The following is an 8,957-nucleotide window of genomic DNA, read 5'->3' as shown; positions in this document are numbered from 1 at the left end:
AGTTTCTTTGGCTTGCTTTTTTTAACTCCATCTAAATGCAATGTTTATAAAATATAAATGCATTGAAATGAGATTTAAGCCAAAGTTAGACTATTCATAGAAGATTCGTAGCCATTTCCTGTGCAGGGATTTGTGCACTGGAGGGCAGTCTGGGCACTTTGCTTGCATTGTTGCTGGTAATGCTGTTTGAGAAAATAATTGTTCCAAGGTCATGGACTCTGCTTACAAGAAAATTCTCTGAATCTCAGAGTAATAGGCAAGGAGTTAAACATGGTGGTTGATATTGAGAGTGGGAAATGGCAAGCCTCTCCAATATGAGTGACCATAGCAGTTGTCCCAACTAACTCAATAGTCTATGGTACTTTCCACACATTGAGACTATCAAAAAGATATAACACATTTGAGGGGTTATAGAAAATGTGAGATGTGAAGTTGAAGTTTTCCAAGGTCATATCTAGTTCTACTACTGTAAAACAACCAAATTTGAATTAAAAAGAATGTAGATCAATCAGTTTAAACCAATTTTCAAAAGTCTTAAAAATTGAAAAGAGATGCTAAATGGATATAAATACATGTATATGTATATAAATAAACACATTAGATAATTATACATAATGCATAACCATATATTTGTTCATTAGGAAAAGCTACATATGTATACACCTACATTCAAGTAAGCACTCACACATATATGAGGAGAATGAAGGAATCTATGTATAAGTGATCATGTATCTTCCAGAGATAAATTATTAGAAGCCACAGGTGCAGAAATTGCATCAGAATTTACAGTAGATGCAACTTTTTGAAATTAAGCCATTATTCTAAGATCGGTGCTATAGTTTCCAGCAATTACCAGTTACAGATTTAGGTAACCAGATGCACTGTGTTGAGGTTTAAGAACACCAATATGGAATACATGAATAGTGCATTTGTTGAAACTAATCATCTAAAAATACTTTTCTATAAATTGACACATTTTAGCATTATTTCAGAATATCTTCTTTAATTTCTCATTATCGTACCTTTTTGCTTCATATGGAGTCAGACATAAATACAGTTAAGATTTCAGGATCAGAATCCTATTGTAAGTATGTATTGTAAGTATGTATCCTATGTAAGATTAATGGCATGAACATTTTGTAGTACTTGAGACAGGTGATACAGTTATCAGTGAATATGGAATCTTAGATACAATTGTTCATTCTGAGATGACCTTAAGAAGCTTCTAAAACTTAGGGCTATGGAGAAAGTGAGTTTTGTGAAAATGTGTTTGAGAAGCATTAGGCTTCTCAAATACATTTAAGACACAGGACCCAATTTAAAAGTTTTAGGAAAAAATAATCTATGGACAGGTTACACTGTGCTTTTCTTTACAACTCATATTTTTACACTGGAAATGCAAGTATTTATTTACTTAGAGCTTAAACTCAATTAAACAAATGAAAAGTTACATGTTTTACCACATCTTTTTGAAAGATTCCTACTTGTACAATGTCTTATATTCATTTGTTACTTTGAAATTTGTACACCCATGTTATATGTTATTAGTTCTTATTTCATGTTAACTCATTTAATATTCCTATGAATCCTATGAAATCAGAATTATTACTGAATAATATTTACATGAGGAAATTGAGACATAGAATTGAGACAAGACATGGAGAAATGTTTCAAACACTAGAGTCAGAATTGTATACAGGATTCATAGCTACAAAAGTCTAAATATGAGCATCTGGAATCTTCTCTAGTACCTTCCTAGGAGAAAATGGAAACCAGAGTATTCTTGTGAACTACATCAGAACAAAGTAAGGAGCAACTAGCAGGTGATAGTCTTGATTCTTTTATACCCAGAAGAGGAACATGACACTAAGAAGCTCTAGCTGATGGAGAAGATTCATCATCTCACTATTTTAGTATTCCTTTAGTTCCATTACACTATAGTGAAAGGAACAAGTAAAATATAATGTCTATTTCATCCTTTAGTATGGATACAAATGAAGATATCTAAAAGTAAAAATAAAATTCATCCAGATCAACAAGATTAAATCAAAACCTCAACTATTAGCAAGAATTATGACCAGATCTCCTTTTGCTCTAATTTTACTATTAAAAATCCAAGGGTCATTTAATCTTTAATCCTAGTCTTAATTCTAGAAAATGGGCTTTTTCCCCTTACTTTATTGGATATAGATAGGTCCAAAGCTTCTTTAGGGCTGGTACAATTTCTGTAACCTAGGACAGGTTGCCTATGCATTACTTTGAACTAAAGTTAATCAGTATGTATTCATTCATTTTCATTTGCAAGTCATAATGATTGACTCACCCACACAATATCAAATTAGACCATGTGTTGGAAATAGTGATGGCATATTTTATCTTTGATGTTTTTAATATAAATTTTTCAAGTAGGAAATATGATGTGTGAAACCCCACTGATCTTGGTCTTAGATTTGAACACCAAAATTTAGGTTTCTTAACATATGCATTTGGTTTATGTCACCCTTGGAGATTAAATAATTATGTGAAATCATAGATTCACAGTATTCTCTTTCTTATTAGTAGTCTAAGCACAAAACTTTACTGTCAGTTTGCTGTCTTTGGCTTCCTGTGCCCTTGATGTTCCCACGAGTTTTGTCGCCAAAATTGTAGTCAGACAAAGCCAGAAATACTTTTTAAAAAAAGGCATGTGAACATCATTAGCAACAAACAGGTGGTCATTTCTTTGTCCAGTTCATCTACATAACATGGGAAAAATATGTTCTCTCAATGAATGGATTCAGAAAATTGTATTAAAATGTACTTTCCTTTTTAAAATATGATTCTAACCTGCCAACGCTATTAAGTACTAATCAGATATTTTAGGAATATCACTTGAGTCTAACAGACAAGAAGCCAGAAAATTCAATGTAAGGGCCAAATCACTGTGGGAAATTCAGGACAACAGCCTGGGATGAGCGAAGATCAGCTCTCCAGGGAGGGCTGCTGTGGAAAGTAGAGAGTCAGTCAAAGATGATGCTAGCATCTTTGTCCAAGAAAAAGAAGGATTGGCCACTGATGGAAAAGAGGAAAAGTCCAAATACAAACCCTGCATCAGATATCTTCAGACATATTGTGATCCTTTTTTAAACATTGTTTTCCATATCTAAAAAAATGGTTCTGATAACATTCTTTCAGGATTGTGTAAGAATTTGAAATTAGACATGTAAATACTTAGCTCACAGCAGGCACTCAATAAATAGGATCTCTTTTATTATCCTCGATGTCCCCAAGCAGATGGCAACAGAAAGGGCTCAAGCCAAGGGTGATGTGTCATGGAAAGCAAGAGCAGGAAATACATACTTGATATCCTACTCTCCACTGTGCAGAGGATAGGGGAAAGGAGCCAGAATATGGTACTCATAGACGCAAAAGTCTAAATCTGAGCAGCTGGTCTTTCCCCTGGCACCTTCCCAAGTGAAAATGGCAGCCAGGGTATTCTTCAGAGCATCACTCTAGGACCAAGTCACAGGAGCCAAGAGATAGTCTTGATTCTTTCATGCCCAGCAGAGGAGCGTGCCATTAAGAAGCTCTAGCTGATGGAGAAGATTCGGCACCTGACTATTTCACTGTTCCTTAAGAGAAAGTCCTCGTTTATCTCCTATTGTTTGTTTGTTTGTTTTTACTACAAATGTAACCTGAAAGTGCGCAAATAAAATTCTTAACTTCTTTATTTTTACTTTGAGTTTAAAAAAGTCATTTAGATAATAATATTTCAGTAGTAATAATAGTAGTGGTAGTGGTAGTAGTAGTATATCTCCTGCCTATCAGATTGCGAAACTGTATCATGGATAAAAAATGAATTTCTCTTTAGATATTTTTGATTAAATTTTTATAATGTATTTTGGGTGCATTCATGGAAGTATTTAGATATGATTTTCTCAGTTTTATATCTTTCTTATGGCATGAGAAAGTATCAGGGATATAGATAGCTATGAAAACATCAATTGATACAGAATGATGAAAATAAAAGAGCTCTAGAAATTTAGCATTATTTTTTAAATTTTTGCCAGTGGAGTAATTAAAATCATGTGAAGTGAAAACATATCTGATAGAGGAGGTAGTGATTTTCCTGTATTAATCTAAATAATCATAACACTCATCAGCCACAATTGGAATTAAACTAAGTTTTCAAGCGCCAAGTGTAAGGCACATTGATATATTTCACAACAAAACCATGTACCTTGAACCTTCTGCAGTCACAGATTATTTTTATCTAGGAAATAACTGACTCTGGGGTTGCTGTCACTCTGACCCTGAGAACTTCAGACTCATTTCCCTATGATTTCTTACTTCCTGCCTCCTTACTCCCTCATGAAGAATTCCACCAAATAATTAAGTCTCTGAACAGATTTGGCCAGTAGGGTCCTGTGCCCTGAAAAGCTCCAGTAGTGGCAGGGAGAAAATATAGAACCTAGGATCCAGAAGAAATCTGTATGGAAGAGGATGTTGATGGAAGGCTGTATAAGTTGATTTTTGCATCATGAATAGGAAAGTTAAGTCTTCAGCAAGACAGATGTTCTTTGTAAGAAATGTGTGGAATAAGATATTAAGCCTGACATTAACCCAAATACTAAGATTTTATAATTCTAGATGGTGTAAAGAAAAGTGAGCCCATTATAGTCAATGATACCATTGTTTCATCTTTTCTGTATATTTGAAAGTTTCTTAAATTAAAACAGGAAACTCAACAAAGTTAGGTATTGGCTATGTGCATAATTCAATAAAATAAATGCATACTTTGTAGAAGCAGTTTGAAAACTTTTAAAGAAAGATCCAATTTTCTGAATGTGACTTACATTAAGACCTTTTAAGTAAAGCATTGCTAGCTCATTGTTTTCTACTTTTCCCCCAAAACCAACATATTTTCTTCTTATGACCATTGTGATCTTTCTGGTAACTATGCAATTAAGAAAACTTGTAAGATGTTTATTATAATCCAAAATGGAAAAGTCATGCAAGTTTCTTGGATAAACATGTAATTAGCAATTGTTTAAAACACATACTGTGAAGCCTGTCCTGGAGACTCATAAATATATATTTTAAAATTCCTTCTTATTAAGAATTTTATATAAAACAGCCTAATCCTGCCAATGAATGAAAATAATAAGATGAATAAGCCATCTGCTAAAAGAAAACAATATTAAAGTTGCACAAGTAAATTTTATGAAGTTAGGAAGAAACAGAAAACTTCTTACCTGAAAACAACAAAAGACTCATAATATTTGCATAGAATGAAATGGGGCCCCTATCTTGATAGAAAGAAAAAGTTTAGACCTGTTGCAACAAAGATACCCACAAGACAGTATATTGGAAATGAACTTTACAACTTCGGAGGGGAGAAGGACTGAGAGAGGTGAGGGTGATAAGGGATAGTGGGAGAACAACAAGGGAAGGGGTAACAATGCTTGATAAGAAATAGACTCATTGCCTTAATCATATAACTGTAAACCCCTCTGCACAGCATCTTTACAATAAAATAAAATTTAAAAAAGATAAAGTTTAGTGTTTGGTAATGATGGTGAATTACTTGAAGTTTTTTTGTCCAAAATGTATAACGCCCTTCTGGCACAATTGCATTCAGAAATATAAACCATGATGGTAGGAGAAAAACAAAGGAGGCTGTAACAAAGATCGCCAAGAAATCTACTCATTACCTTACTCATGTAACTCTAACCCCTCTGTACAGCATCTTTACAATAAAATAAAATTAAAAAAAAGAAATATAAACCATTGTACTAAATTGTGAAAATAATTTTAAACTATAGTTGGATGATAGAATGTCAATTCCAAAGCCAGGTGCCTATGGCTCATGCGTGTAATCTTAGCTACTCCAGGAGACTGAGATCTGAGTATCTTAGCTTTTAGCCATTGAGGGCAAGAAACTCTGTGAGATTCTTATTTCCAATAAACAAAGGAAGGAAGGAAGGAAGGAAGGAAGGAAGGAAGGAAGGAAGGAAGGGAGGGAGGAAGGGAGGGAGGAAGGGAGGGAGGGAGGGAGAGAGGGAGGGAGGGAGGGAGGAAAAGAAGGAAAGAAAGGAAGAGAGGAAGAAGGAAACCATAAGTGGATCAGTGGCACAAGTGGTAGAGTGCTAGCCTTGAACAAAAGATCAAGGACAGAACCCAGGCCCTGAGTTCGAGCCCCAGGATCAGCAAACAGACACAGAAATATATCAATTCTCCATTCAGCCATTTCCACAGGCTGAGTTTTGTACTTGAAAATATTCCAGTTGGTAAAAAAAAAAAAAAATAAAAATTTTAAGGCATTTTTAATGAGTGTCAGAATTAAAATAATTGATGTATTAAAGAGTAGATACAAGGTTGATAATAAGTCATCCAAATTTACCTGTTATCCAAATTTACCTGGGCTAGCCTCTAGCTGTATGACTCTAGCTATCATTCTGGCATGTGTTCTCAAGATAGTTATCATTAATCTTCAGTTTCCTGAGACCTACAGATTGTAGTTTCTCCAACACATTCAGTTCTCTATGAATCATTTGATAAGAGGACTTAGTTATGAGCTGAGCAAAGAATGTTCTGATTAATCTCTTCCTTCCCATCTAAGGAGCTGATCTTGCCCTCTGATCTGTGGGTGCCCATGGCCATGCATCTTGTAGAATCAGCTATTCTGAAAGTCTTTCTAACCCTATCACCACTCCAGCACTAGATCACCCCATCTTCTTCCTGACCTCAGCAGTAACACCCTGACTGTATTTCCCCTTAGATGAACTGCATTTAATCAATTTCTGATTTCATTAGGTCAAGTGGCATCTTTCTTTCAATAATAGGCTAAATCCAGAGGGCTCCCAGCTCTAAGTCTCCAGCAATATTTCCTTACCATTAATACACTCCAGTGACTAAAAATAAAAGAAAAATATCCATTTAATCTCCTCTAAAATTTTCTTCCTGCTTATTCCATAACTTTACAAAATGAATTTATTAATAATATCTTTAAAAGTTAGTATATAATTCATTGCCATTGTATAAATTCAAAGAACCTTGGCTGAACATATCATTTGAGGCTTTCTTACCATAAATCCTGACCTGAGAAAAAACATTGTTTTAATTATAAATAATCATTTCTGTTTATGTGCAAGATGTGTTTGGGCCACTCTCTGTTTTTGTTGTGTAGTGTAAGAACTTATACTAACTTCATTCATAATTTCAAAACATGGTAACTTGCTTTCAGTAAATTTATTTGGATGTCCCAATAGGTCTAATAGTATGTTTAGAAAAATGCACAATTATAAGTAGAATATAAAATAAAATTACCTAGAGTCTTTGATACATTATTAGAAAGTAAGATTTTTACTTTTACTTACAGTTAGGCTCATATCCTTAAATAAAATCAGGTAATGCTTTCTCTAAAAGCAAGAGATAAATTTAAACTTCCATATACTACCATCAAAATTCAGTGATGTGTGATCCATATAACATTACAATAGTAAGCTTCCTTTAAGAAATGGTTCTGGATGACATAGGAAAAATAAATCAGTTTGCCAATACGTATTTATTTGATTATTTAAATAACACCTGAAGGCAAATATTCCTGCTATCTAATTTCACTAATGTAAATAAATAATCCTATTTATAGATAAAATTAATTGCCTTAAAATAAAGACAAAATAGTAGATGTCATCACCAAATACGAGTTAGAGGATTGAGATTTTCCTACAAGATAGAATATACTCCAAAATCCCAAACTGAAGTCAAAATATAAGAAAATTTCTCCATTTTTTTCTCTTCCTCATCTTGTTTTTGATGTTTTTAATATAGCTAATATTCCTATATAGAATGCTTTTCCCCACCTGTGTCTCCTTACATTTTTTAATTGTCACTCTATTACCTAAAATTTGCATTTCAAGGAAATAGGGTTTATAATTCCTAATATACATCATTATGGAGGCAGATTTTGGCTATAATCAGGTTTCCTTGCAACTGAAATAACATCCTTTATGGTTTAGCTCCGGCCACACCTACCAATATTACAATCATCTATTCTAATATCTTCTTAAATTTTAAATAACTAAGGCTCATATTCATTCTTGAAGCTGTTTTTTTTTTTTTTGCTCTAACTTGGACCTTTCAAGACTCTATTGAAAACATAAAATAAAAATAAGCCTGGTGATATATAAAAATAATAATAGTTTTGATAATTTTTAAAAGACACAAAAATTTTCTCTAAGATCCAACTTACTTTCAAAAATCTAGCATGGTCCAATATTGAAAAACTCATTTTATTAGATCTCAGGATGATGTATATGGTGTACTTAAATATACTCAAGAAGTTTGTAGATTATATATTGTGATATATAATTGGAGACAATGATTTCCATGAGTTAACCTTGACTGAAATAATCATAATTTTGTTCTACTATAAATCCACCAGTTTTTATCTTTAGAAATATAACAAGAATGTACTCTTACTATAAAAAAACACAGAATAAACTAATTCAAAACTTGCTAAGTGCTTGATTTTTAATATTTTTTGTTTCATTTGGCTCAGAGAATCTTATATCCTTACATACTTTTACATTTGCTTTCCTAAAGGGCTTTTTTTTAATTTGATTTAATTTTATTTGTGAACATACTGTACAGAGGAGTTACAATTACATGGGCAGGATAATGCATACATTTCTTACCAAGCATTGCAGCCTCCTCCTTTGTTTACCCTTCACATCCCTTCCCAGCCTCCCCCCTCCCCCCATCCCAATCCTTCTCCTTCCCCCCCCTTCCCACCCACCCCCCCGCACCGACATTGTAAAGCTCGTTTTGGACATGACAACTTGTACTTCTCATTGTTGCAACAGGTCCACCTGTATCCTTAAACAACTGGTTTTTCCCCATCTCCTCCACAAGTTATACTGACATCAAATATAGTGAAAGCAGGGGTTATACTGTGGGGGAGGGACATACAAAGC

General features: G+C 33.7%; 1 protein-coding gene across 1 annotated transcript in view; it reads left to right on the top strand.

The window, feature by feature from the left end:
- The window catches only part of Arhgap15 (Rho GTPase activating protein 15), a 644,233-nt gene that overhangs the window by 318,504 nt on the left and 316,772 nt on the right, over positions 1-8,957 (top strand). The gene's annotated exons all lie outside the window — the stretch shown is intronic.

This window comes from Dipodomys merriami, unplaced genomic scaffold, assembly GCF_024711535.1.
Source record: "Dipodomys merriami isolate MVZ:Mamm:240054 unplaced genomic scaffold, mDipMer1.0.p SCAF_1, whole genome shotgun sequence".
Taxonomy (NCBI): Eukaryota; Metazoa; Chordata; class Mammalia; order Rodentia; family Heteromyidae; genus Dipodomys; species Dipodomys merriami.
This window is presented reverse-complemented; position numbering and strand designations above follow the sequence as displayed.